The sequence below is a fragment of the Dendrobates tinctorius genome, unplaced genomic scaffold, assembly GCF_039654945.1.
Source record: "Dendrobates tinctorius isolate UK_male_01 unplaced genomic scaffold, ASM3965494v1 ptg000020l, whole genome shotgun sequence".
NCBI lineage: Eukaryota > Metazoa > Chordata > Amphibia > Anura > Dendrobatidae > Dendrobates > Dendrobates tinctorius.
In genome coordinates this window covers 35,596,715-35,609,761 of record NW_027361688.1, presented here as the reverse complement: position 1 = coordinate 35,609,761, position 13,047 = coordinate 35,596,715, and the positions used below count along the sequence as shown (strand labels likewise).

The window sequence follows — 13,047 nt, the reverse complement described above, 5'->3', positions numbered from 1 at the left end:
GCACAGTGGCTCAGTGGTTAGCACTATTGCTTTGCAGTGCTGAGGTCTTGGGTAGAGATGAGAGAAATATTTTGCAGTTCTGTGAATTCCAAAGGGGGTAAAATGGTTTCAGTTTGTAGGAAACTGGGGTAGAATTACCTTGCAATTGTTTCCTTTTTAACTTGTTGATTATATTGCCGAGTGTGACGCTAGTCTCTACTCACAGACTTACCGAGAGGCATGATAGTCCAGAAATTTGTGGTCAGTAACAAGAGGGTTTGTAATAGACAAAGGGAATAGACAAAAGCATAGTCAAGTAATAGTCCGAGGTCAGAGTATCAAGTAGGTAGCAGATCAAGACAAAGGGATAAGTCAAACAGTAAGTTAAAAAGGTAATCCTAGGTTGGCAACGGAGATCAGTATACAACTTTGAGTACAGAGCAAGCACACACACACCTCTTGAGAAAAGTTACAATCGGCAATGGTCTGGCAATTGTCAAAGTGCTAAATAGTCCTGTAATTACCTGGAACAGATGACACCTGCAGGAGATCCCACAGACCCAGTCTGATAGGATGGCAGAGCTGTTAATCAATACACAAACACCACTGCCTCAGATTGGGCAACAGAGCCATCAATCACAATCCTGACATCTCAGCCAGCCCTCGATCCCGTAGGGCAGCAGAGCTGACATTCACAGCATTCCTTGGACACCGCGAGTGGTGGAATCGTGACACCTAGATTGTGATTGGAGGCAGAGCCTGATGAATGTTACTGGAGACCCCAAGGTAAACTATTTATTGAGGATTCCTTTCCAATCTCTGGCACCCAGACTTCATATGTAAGGCTACGATCAGATGGCCATTATTCTCTCACATGAGAAAATCAGGCCGATTATGCTAACATCACTCAGATCCAAGTGTGATTCAATTTTCTTGCATAAGAGAATCTTATCATAAGTGCGAAGAAGACAAAGAACTTAATTTCTCCATCTTCTCCATTTTCTGAGCAGTCAGACTGCATTCAGAAGACATCCAAGTGCAGTCCAATAATTTTCTTGTTTGGGTGCTCATGGTGCAATTATTGGATGCACTCACAATATGCTACAATTATTTTCTCATGCGCTGGTCGGGCACTGCCCCATTCTAGAACATTGGGCTGAGTGCTATCCAATAAAACATCTGATAGAACTCAGCCATGTTATACGCTCATGTGAATGAGCTCTAGCACTCTGTATAGAAGAGCCCTTACCTGTGAAGTAATTTCTAAACTTTTTCCAGTTTTATTTGGATACATCCAGTCCTGCCGGCTATAGGTACAATACATGGTAGGTTCGATATATACTTTATATTCAATTAATTATTATTTTATATATAAAAAATGTACGGTGAGAGCAGCAAAATATATGCATTTTAAGGAAGAATAAAAGAACAGGGTTTATGACTGAACCTGGTGACAGGTTTCCTTTAATAGTTTATTTTTTTCAATTAAGAAAATGCAAAGAGAACGAACAAAAGAGAAATCTATATCAAATTACTCTTTGGTGTCACCACCCAATGCCTTTAAAACAGCATCAAATCATCAGTTCTTCTAGCTACACTTGCGCACAATTTTTGAAGAAATATTGAGGTTATTACAAACATCTTGGAGAACTTCAATAAGCATAAATGGCCAAAAACGCACAACAGAGGACACAACGACTCCATCTGCACCATTATGGTCAATGTCTCCGCCGGCAAATACACTCAAATCCCGTTTTGGGTTTGCACGTGGGCCCACAGAACGTAGGAGAAAACGTATTGTGAAAGGGTCCTTGGTTGTCTCCCAATTCCCCCGAATTGGACATAGACGCGAAGATCTAAAAGTTCATGGCAACATCAGAGTCTCGCACATTGTAAAGTTTTCTGTCCTACTTAAGTCTCGTATTGTTACACGTCAGACAATATTTTGCAACATTTACAAGAAAAAACCACAACTTCTGAGAAGAAGAATTTTTGATAATTCAGCAGAAAACCTCCTACCAGTAGAGATAAGGAAGTGAGACTTGAGGGGCAACGTAAAAGTGGAGAGAAATGGTGCGTGTACTATGAGGACACGTCGAAAGACTCAGGAAACATGTTGCAGAAGGAAAATGGTTTTCTTCCCTCTTGCATTAACACCCACATCTTTACTGGCTGACTTCTTCTTTCACATTGTTGATACCATTGTTTTAGCGTTAGGTCTTAAGTCCTAGCACCTGTAGACCTGGAAGTATCTCAATCCCTTCAACTGACTTGTTATGTGTTTATTGGCAAATTTGCTTTGATCAGCTTTTCTGTCAATGTACCTGGGTAAAAAAAGGCACATAAATAAAAACAATGATGCCTCGTTGAGGCACAAGACTCATCAAAGAACAATTCCAACATTAGAAAACATCAAATCGTGCACCATCTCGAACCATTTCATGTAATTTTATTTTGAAATCATTTTATTTTTCTTAATAGAATCATAGAATCATAGAATCATAGAATCGTAGAGTTGGAAGGGACCTCCTGGGCCATCTGGTCCAACCCCCTGCTCAAAGCAGGATTCGCTAAATCATCCCAGTCAGATGTCTGTCCAGCCTCTGTTTGAAGACTTCCATTGAAGGAGAACTCACCACTTCTCGTGGCAGCCTGTTCCACTCATTGATCACTCTAACTGTCAAAAAGTTTTTTCTAATATCTAATCTGTGTCTCCTCCCATTCAGTTTCATCCCATTGCTTCTAGTCTTTCCTTGTGCATATGAGAATAAAGTTGATCCTTCTACAATGTGACAGCCCTTTAGATATTTGTAGACAGCAATTAAGTCTCCTCTCAGTCTTCTCTTTTGCAAACTAAACATTCCCAAATCCTGCAACCTTTCCTCATAAGACAGGGTTTGCAGACCGGTCACCATTCTGGTCGCTCTTTTCTGAACTTGCTCCAGTTTGTTGATGTCTTTTTTAAAATGTGGTGCCCAAAACTGGACACAATATTCCAGATGAGGTCTGACCAAAGAGGAGTAGAGGGAAATAATGACTTCACGTGATCTAGACTGTATGCTTCTGTTAATACATCCTAGAACTGCATTTGCCTTTTTTGCTGCTGCATCACACTGTTGACTCATATTCAGTCTGTGATCTATTAGTATACCCAAGTCTTTTTCACATGTGCTGTCACTTAGCCCTATTCCTCCCATTCTATATATGCTTTTTTCATTTTTATTGCCCAGATGTAGTACTTTGCATTTCTCCCTGTTAAAAACCATTCTGTTAGTTACTGCCCACTTCTCCAGTTTATTTAAATCTTTTTGAATCCTCTCTCTCTCTTCTCTAGTATTAGCTATCCCTCCTAGCTTTGTGTCATCAGCAAATTTAATCAGTTTACCCTCAATTCCTTCATCTAAATCGTTGATAAAGATGTTGAACAATACAGGGCCCAGGACAGAGCCCTGTGGTACCCCACTTGAGACATTCTTCCAACTGGATGTGCAGCCATTTACGACCACTCTTTGGGTCCGATCACTAAGCCAGCTATGAATCCACCTAACAGTTGCCTTGTCCATTCCATACTTAGTCATTTTTTCAATAAGGATTGTATGAGAGACTTTGTCAAATGCTTTGCTGAAGTCAAGATATACTATATCTACAGCATTTCCTTGATCCACCCAATCAGTGATACCGTCATAGAAGGAAATTAAGTTAGTCTGACATGACTTATTAGTTACAAACCCATGCTGACTCTGTTTGATCACTTCATTCTTATCCAGGTATTGACTTACATGTTGTTTAATAATTTGTTCAAAGATCTTTCCTGGTATAGAAGTCAGACTCACCGGCCTATAGTTGCCTGGGTCCACCTTCTTCCCCTTTTTGAAGATAGGAACAACATTTGCTCTTCTCCAGTCTTCTGGCACTTCTCCTGTTCTCCAAGAATTTTCAAAGATTATGGAGAGTGGTTCAGAAATTTCTTCTGCTATCTCCTTCAGTACTCTGGGGTGTAATTCATCTGGACCTGGAGACTTGAATTCATTTAGGTTAGCTAAGTGTTTCCTCACTATCTTTCTGTTTATAGATATCCTGGATTCTTCTATTCCCTTAATAGCACAGTGAATAACAGTTGGTGTTACATTTCCTTTCTGAGAGAAAACAGATGCAAAATAGGAATTTAAAAGTTCAGCCTTCTCAACATCCTGTCTTACCATTTCATCATTTTCATCCTGTAAAAATCCTATAGCATCTTTGACTTTTCTTTTACTTTTGACATATCCCCAAAATCCTTTATTATTGCTTTTGACATCTCTTGCAAGCCTCAATTCATTTTCAGCTTTAGCTAATCTGATTTGTGCCCTGCAGATTCTGCAGACAGCATTATATTCTTCTTTAGATATGCCTCCCTCTTTCCATTTTATAAACATTTTTTTCTTCCTTTTTAGCATGTGCTTAAGTTCTGTGTTCACCCATCCTGGTTTCCTTAAATGCTTCCTATTCTTCCCTCTTTTCGGAATTGTTAACAACTGTGCTTTGAGAATTTCATTTTTCAAGATTTCCCATCCTTCCTGGACATTTTTGTCTTTAAGGATATCCAGCCATTGGATCCCTCCAATTATCTTTCTGAATCCCTTAAAATCTGCCTTTCTGAAATCTAACCTTGACGTCTGAGTCTTCACAGGTCTTCCGCCTCTAGTTATCCAAAATTCTAAAATAGCATGGTCGCTACCTCCTAGGGTTCCAGCCACTTTTACCTCCTCAACCATTTCCTCCCTGTTTATAAGGATTAGATCCAAGGTAGCAGTTCCCCTTGTTTTCTCCCCTACCTTTTGGAAGATAAAGTTGTCAGCAAGAGAGGATAAGAATTTCCTTGACCTGTTAGTTTTGCCTGAGAGAGATTCCCAACAAATGTCTGGATAGTTGAAATCTCCCATGACAACTATGTCATATTTTTTGGAGAACTTGGCCATTTGATGCATAAAGAGTTCATCCATATCTTCAGCTTGCACAGGCGGCCTGTAGTAAATGCCTACAATGGTGTCCTTTCCATTGTTCTGTCCTTGTATTCTTACCCAAACAGTTTCCACAGAACTCCCAGTCTCTGAAGCTTCAATCTCTGTGCAGATATATGCGTTTCTAACATACAATGCAACACCCCCTCCTCGTTTATCAAGTCTGTTTCTTGCAAATAAGTTGTATCCTTCTAGTCTTGTATTCCAATCATGTGTATCGTCCCACCAAGTTTCAGTGATTCCAATGACATCATATTTCTTTTCCTGTGTTAGTAGTTCCAATTCTCCTTGTTTGTTGCCCATGCTTTGTGCATTAGTATAGAAACATTTTAGTTTGTGATTGGTTTCTCTTTCTCCAATATTTTTATTAATTAGATTCTTTCGTCTTTGTTCTTCCTTTCCACTTCTAATAGCAGAGTTCTCAATAGCATTTGTCAGGTGTATGGCTTTTTCTGGTCTTTTGCTTCCCTTCCCATGTTGTTCTAGTTTAAAGCTCTCCTTACAAGTGTAGCAAGGCGACTTCCAAATACATGCTTTCCAGTCTTCGTAAGGTGCACCCCATCTCTAGCAAGTAGTCCATCGTATAAGTAGTTCACTCCGTGATCCAGAAATCCAAATCGTTGCTGACGGCACCATCGACGTAGCCAGTTGTTCACCTGCAGAATCTTATTCCACCTCCTTGTTCCATGGCCATCCACTGGGAGGATGGAAGAGAAGACCACCTGCGCTCCCAGTTCTTTCACTTTCTTGCCTAAGTCTTCAAAGTCTCTGCAGATGGTTTCCAGGTCATTTCTTGCAGTGTCATTTGTCCCCACATGTAGTAGCAGGAATGGGTAGTCATCTGTAGGTCTGAAGAGTCCTGATATCCTGTCAGACACATCTTTAATTTTTGCACCTGGAAGACAGCACATTTCTCTTGAAGTTATATCCGGTCTGCAGATAGCGGCCTCTGTTCCTCTCAACAGGGAATCCCCCATGACCACCACTCTCCGTTTCTTCTTCACAACATTTTTCTTTCTCCATCCAGGAGGACTCTGAAGGCGTACAAGGTTGCTGTTTGTTGGCAAAGTCTTATCCTGATGTATTTCTTCATCATTTTCCTGCGTGAGAGCCTGGTACTGGTTTCTGAGCAGTATGGGTGCTGACTGCCTCCTGATCCTCCTGCTTCTCTGGGTCACATGTCTCCATTCCTCTGTTTCTTCAGGTGCACTTCGAATTTCTTCTCTTTCTGTAACATGAAGAGATAATTCTGCTCTGTCCAAGAACTCTTCACCTTCCTTAATGATCTTCAACGTAGCCAACCTCTCTTCGAGATTTTGCAACTTTTCCTCCAACAGGGACACAAGCTTGCATTTGTGGCATGTGAAGTTTGGCTTTTCCACTGGTAAGTCTGTGAACATGTAGCAAGAAATGCAGCTCACCAAATGGCTCCTGGCCTCTTCCATCTTGAGATTTCTTAAAAACGATGAAAGATGAGCCAAAATTCGGTTTTTCCGATTTCCTCTTTTCAGCTGCAACGGCCAAAACCCAGTGATCGTTGAGCTCGCGGAGACTCTTCACGTATCCCAGAAGGCACTGGGAATATGCAAATGATCTCCTCAAGACTCTTCCCCTGGTTTTCCGATTTCCTCTTTTCAGCTGCAACGGCCAAAACCCAGTGATCGTTGAGCTCGCGGAGACTCTTCACTTATCCCAGAAGGCACTGGGAATATGCAAATGATCTCCTCAAGACTCTTCCCCTGGTTTTTACATTTTTCGATATACTTTGCTAGGCTATACAAATGTCATCAGGAGCGGATTAAGAGTATCCAGGGCTATGGGGAGTTTAGAAGGAAGGTGATGAAAATTGACTTAGAAGATGAGTGGCAGATCATTCGGAATAGAACTGAAAACCCAAAAGGAGAAGACCAAACATATGGTCAAAGAAATATGTGAAACGTAAGTCAGATGGATAATATATGGGATATGGTGGCACTTATATAAAAAACTAATTATTATCTATATAGCCATCTCTCTGGCTCTGGCTAAGTTACTGTTCCCTGATAGATTCATTACAGTATATTGTGTGTAACTTCAAACCATTCCAGGATATATACGATTTGATATGTATATGGATTTTTCTTATGTGGTCCTTGACTGACTTTTATCATGTTTGTATAATTATTTGTTTTTTATGTAAGTGCAGGCCCTGTTTTGCTTATAGTGCCACCATATACCATATACTGTCTAATAAAGGCATCTTATCCTCCTGACTTACGTTCCAGATCTTTCGTTGACCATATGTTCAGTGTTCTCCTTTTGGGTTTTCGTTTATAAAAGAGCAGGGGTGGATAATTAATTTTCCCAAAGAACCACATGAGAGACGTTGACTGTTATGGATGGCCAAACCAAAGGGGTGAAATTAATTCTACTTAATATTAATATTAACATATTCATTATCATTATTATTTTACTAGATGATGGCCCAATTCTAACGCTTTGGGTATTCAAGAATATGTATGTAGTTTATTTATGAAGTTTTAATAATAATGCAGTAATGCACCCCCCAATCCTGATATGCATGGTCCTCTCACTCCCCCAATACTGACATGCATGGTACCCCTCCCCCCATCCTGGTATGCATGGTCCCCTCACCCCCAATCCTGATATGCATGGTCCTGTCACCCCCCAATCCTGATATGCATGGTACCCCTCACCCCCAATCCTGGTAAGCATGGTCCCCTCACCCTCCAATCCTGGAATGCATGGTTCTCTCACCCCCCAATCCTGGTATGCATGGTCCTCTCACCCCTCTTTCCTGGTAAGCATGGTCCCCTCACTCCCCTTTCCTGGTATGCATGGTCTCCCTCATCCCCCTTTCCTGGTATGCATGGTCCCATCACCCCCCTTTCTTGGTATGCATGGTCCCCTCACCTCCCTTTCCTGGTATGCATGGTCACCCACACCCCCTTTCCTGGTATGCTTGGTCCCCTCAACCCCCTTTGCTGGTATGTATGGTCACCCTCACCCCCTTTCCTAGTATGCATGGTCCCCTCACCCCCCTTTCCTGGTATGCGTGGTCCCCCTCACCCCCTTTTCCTTGTATGCATGGTCCCCCTCACCCCCTTTCCTGGTATGCATGGTCTCGTCACCCCCCTTTCCTGGTATGCATGGTCTCTGTTAAAATAAAAAATAGTTATATACTCACCTTCCGATGGCCCGCGATCTCCACTCCACGCATCTTCCGGTCCCAGTAATGTTTTGCGCAAAACACCGCTGATGACGTCGTGCTCTCGCGAGAGTGACGTCATCTCCGGCCCTTCGCGCAAAGCATTACTGGATCCGGAAGGTGCCGGGCGCATGGAGCGTGGAGTGGAGATCGCAGGCCGTTGGAAGGTGAGTATATAACTATTTTTCATTTTAATTCTATTTTTTACATATTTCCACGCGCCCAGACACGCGGTCCCAGTAATGCTTTGCGCCTTAGACCGCTGATGATGTCGCACTCTCGCGAGAGTGACGTCATCTTCGGTCTAAGGTGCAAAGCATTACTGGGACCACGAGGCTGGGCGCGTGGAAACGAGATCGGAGCCCGTCGGAAGGTGAGTATAGCCTTTTTTTAATTTGAATTCTCTTTTTTACAGATTAAGCCCTGCGCCCGATTGAACACTGCGCCCGACTGCGCCTGTCGCTGATGCAGCTTACCATTACAAACAGCAGCGCCTGTCTCTGATTGCTTCCCTTGTCGCCAATCGGCGACGCGGGATTTCGGTTACAGACAGACAAACATGATAAGACGATTATATATATAGATATAAATTCAGCCACTTAATATTGAGAAGAATGAAGCATACATACTGTATGAACCTGTATACAGTCCCCCTGTGTACAGTATGAGCCCACGCTCAGTCCCACTATATACAGCATGAGCCACCAAATAGCCTCCTATTTACAGCATGAGCCCCCACATAGCCTCGCTAGATACAGTATGAGCCCTCACACTCCTATATACAGTATGAGCCCTCACATAGCCTCCTATATGCAGTATGAGCTCCAATATAGCCCCCTATATGCAGTATAAGCCCCAATATAGCCTATCTATATACAGCATGCACCCCCACATAGCTTCTCTATATACAGGATGAGCCCCTACATAGCCTCTCTACATACAGAATGAGCCCTCACATAGCCTCCTATAAACAGTATGAGCCCCTACATAGCCTCCTATATGGATTCAGAACTCATGACACATGCACAGAAAATGATCAGGTCAGTAAGACCCTGTTCACACCACCCAAGAACTAAGACACAGAAAAAATACACAGTATGACAAACGTGCATAAATACTCTGTTGTAAAATATATGTAACAGTAAGCAGCAAGTGCTAGTAAAAGATGTTAACAAAACCGGGGTATTTTGTTGACACTTTTTTTGCAAAAAAATGTACGCTAAGCCACTCCCCCACATCAAGGCATACCCTTCTCGGAGCAGTCCTATCTAATATATTTAAAACCTGAACATGTGAACAATACCTTCATGAGCAGGGTTCAGAAAGGTGCTGCCCGGTATGGGCTCGCTGGGCAAAATGGCTTTTTATGTGCATGTCCCAAAAGAGAGAGGCGGGGATCTCCCAAGGCTTGCTCCGAGAAGGGTATGCCTTGACGTGGTGGAGTGGCTTAGCGTACATTTTTTTGCAAAAAAACGTATCAACAAAATACCCTGGTTTTGTTACCATCTTTTACTAGCACTTGCTGCTTACTGTTACATATATTTTACAACAGAGCATTTATGCACGTTTGTCATACTGTGTGTTTTTTCTGTGTCATAGCCTCCTATATACAGTGTGAGCCCCCACATAGCCCCCTATATACATGCACGCATCCCATACACATATTTAAGAAAAAAAGCAACTCATACTCACCACGCTCTCATTTTCGCCGGTGCTCTGCTCCAGTCCCAAGGACCTCACTTATTCTTGTGGCAAGAGTGTACATGCTGGCACAATTATGTCATAGTGCCGGTGTGGACATATTATCTCACAGCACCGTGCACCGGCACATCACAGATGCGGGGATGAGACCTCCAGTGGCACTGTGCTGCCCTCCTTTATTGCTGGCAGAGGAGCTCCATGAAAGCATCTTGCCCAAAGATATGTGCTGTTGATGGTGGGCACAAAATATTATAATGGGGGAAATCTGGCCATGAGCGGTAACCCAGAGGGCCCCATTATAATCTGCCTATGAATGTCATAGATGGCAAGGCTGACCAAAGAATGTCCAACCTTTGCAGCAGCTGAAAGGACCTTGATGGTCTGGGCACATGTAGCTTGAATTTTTTTAAATTAAATACTTGGAGCCCAATTCATCAAAGCTTTCAGGCCTGAATTCTGTTCTGCAAAATTTAAGCACAACTCTGAGTTGTGCCAAAACTTTGTGACTTTTGTGTTTTTACACCAGTTTTTCCCAGCTCTGACAAAATTTGGCGGAACTGGGGTTGGGCAGTGATGCAGCGGGGGTGGAACCAGATTGTCTAATTCATGACGAGCTTCAGCTTTCCCTAAGCCAGAAATCTCATTCCAGTACCTGACTGCAGTGAGCTTTCTGATGTGGCGCATGGAATCGCTTGCCACTCGTCAGACGCTCCAGATTCTTGAAGAGGCATGCACCACTTCATGAATGAGGAGAATCATCGTGTACTTGTGGTTAATTAGTACGTGTGCCGACTGGAGGGTGGTCCCTTTCGGCTGCGAGACAGACTGAAGACAGATGCAGAAACACATTCAACCAGGTCCACTTTACTGGGTGACTTCTTAGACATCCACAGCAATATGATGCTTCTGCACCTTGGCCCGGGTACCTATCACCTCCTCCTACTCCTGCTGGCGATGACCCTCTGGGTTCTTTCACCATGGCTGCCGTTAGGCCCATGGCTACAGTACTTTCCCCGACCGAATCTACCCACTGCGACTCTTACTGTCCCTTCGGTGTCCAGCCATCCGGTACCCCCGGTGTCCTTTAGTCAGCATCCGTTGGTCTGCAGCTGTCCTGTCAGGGCCACCCCCCCAACTATCCGTCTCTCTCTCCACTGTCTCTTCCTGAGCTCTTCCGTCTTCTCCTGAGCTCTTCTCTCCTCTGTCTCTTCCTGGGTGTTCTCCCTGACCCTGGGACTCTCTTTCCTTTTATCCTCTTTCTTGGGAATTCCCCTCCTCAGTCCCATAACTCCGCCCACCATGACTCTGCATTTCCCAGCTTCATCTAGTGGCCAAAACAAGGTACTACACCATCTCTTCCTAATTCTAGCTGTTCCCTTAGACATGTATACGAATTCTCATCAAACAGTGTACACAACATATTTTACATGTTCCTTCTTCATCTGACCGGTCCACATGTCGGTCCATCCTCCTACAGTTACATGACCGTCTGCTGTCGGGGCTGACACTGAGGAATCCTGAGAGTGTGCAAACTGCGTGTTGTAAGGATTCACAGGTCTCCAGTCATAAACAGTGACTGCAATCTGAAAGCCCAAGCACGGACAACATCTCCATTTTCTTATTTTAAAGAAGTTGTTAATTGAAAATAACTCCTTGATTGCTATGGGTAAGGTTTAAGAAACCCCCAGCAATTGACTTATTGTCAGGGGCCAATGCAACCAAATATTTAGCTATAGTAGACCATGGTAAGAGCACCAAGGATGTCTTCTGACACAATTTCTTTACCGTCTTCCTTTTCCTTTATGGCCACATAATTTGTCTTGTTTCCAACATTTCTATCATTACTTTTACTTTATACAGCAGGTCTGTGTTGAAATAATCTAGGAAGAATCTTGACATTTTGAACCTTTACTAAATATGGTGAAGTAGAGTTGTTTAAGTTCTGTGCCACTTATACTTTCAAAACTTTAGTGACTCATTTCCACCTCCAACCATCAATGGACAGGATGTACATGTGAAAAGGGTAAGGAGGTAATATAGGGGCAGGGCCTGCTCCAGGTTTTCGGTTTTCGTGGGCCCTGGGCGAAAGAGTCTCAGTGGTCCCCTTTAACACATACCACGATTCATGATGCAGATACGGCAGAGAAATATAGGTACAGTACAATGCCAATGATTTCACTTCTTACATTACATGAGTGATATCTACTGTAAATTCTATAATAGTTTAGAAACTGGGGAATCCTCACAGCGCACAGTGCGTGCCCTGGGGAGATTTAAAAGTCTGCAGTCACTCTATGTGACTGCAGACTTTTCATTATAGATCGGACAGTATAGTCCTCCATACAGGATTATGGACCACACAAATTCCTCCACACAGTATTATGGGCACAACATAGTCCTATGTACAGCATTATGGGTACCATATAGTCCTTACAGCATAATGGGCCCCATATATTGCTCCATACAGTATAATGGACCCATATAAAGTTCCATTCAGTATATAATGGCCCCATATATTTCTCTGTTACAGTGTAATGTGCCCCATATAATGCTACATACAGTATATTGCTCCATACAGTATACAATGGCCTCATATATTACTTCATACAGTATAATGAGCCCCATATAATGCTTCATACAGTATACAATGGCCCCATATATTGCTCCATACAGAATAATGAGCCCTATATATTGCTCCATACAGGATTATGGGCCCCATATATTGCTATATACAGAATAATGGGCCCATATATTGCTCCACACAATATAATGGGTCCAATATCTTACTCCATACAGTATTATGAGCCCCCATATAATGCTCTTTACAGAATAATGGGCCCCATATACAGTATTGTTCCATACAGTATAAAGGCCCCCATATATTGCTCCGTACAGTATAATGTGCCCCATATAATGCTACATACAGTTTAATGGCCCCATATATTGCTCTATGCAGTATATAATGGCCCCATATATTTATGGTAAAGTAACACGGGCGCTACCTATCCAAAGAACTCAGATGCAGCTGGTGAAGAGACAGGACTGTGTCGGCTCCTGTTATAAAGTCTGAGCGAACCGTATATTTGGGTGATTCACCGCGCTATGCTGAGCAGATGTATGCAAAAAAAAAAAAAAAGGGAAATATATACTTAACAGCAG

The 13,047-nt window shown here is 42.7% G+C and overlaps 1 protein-coding gene across 1 annotated transcript in view; it reads right to left on the bottom strand.

The window, feature by feature from the left end:
• The window catches only part of CSF1R (colony stimulating factor 1 receptor), a 77,540-nt gene that overhangs the window by 55,768 nt on the left and 8,725 nt on the right, over nt 1-13,047 (bottom strand). The window lies entirely within an intron of this gene.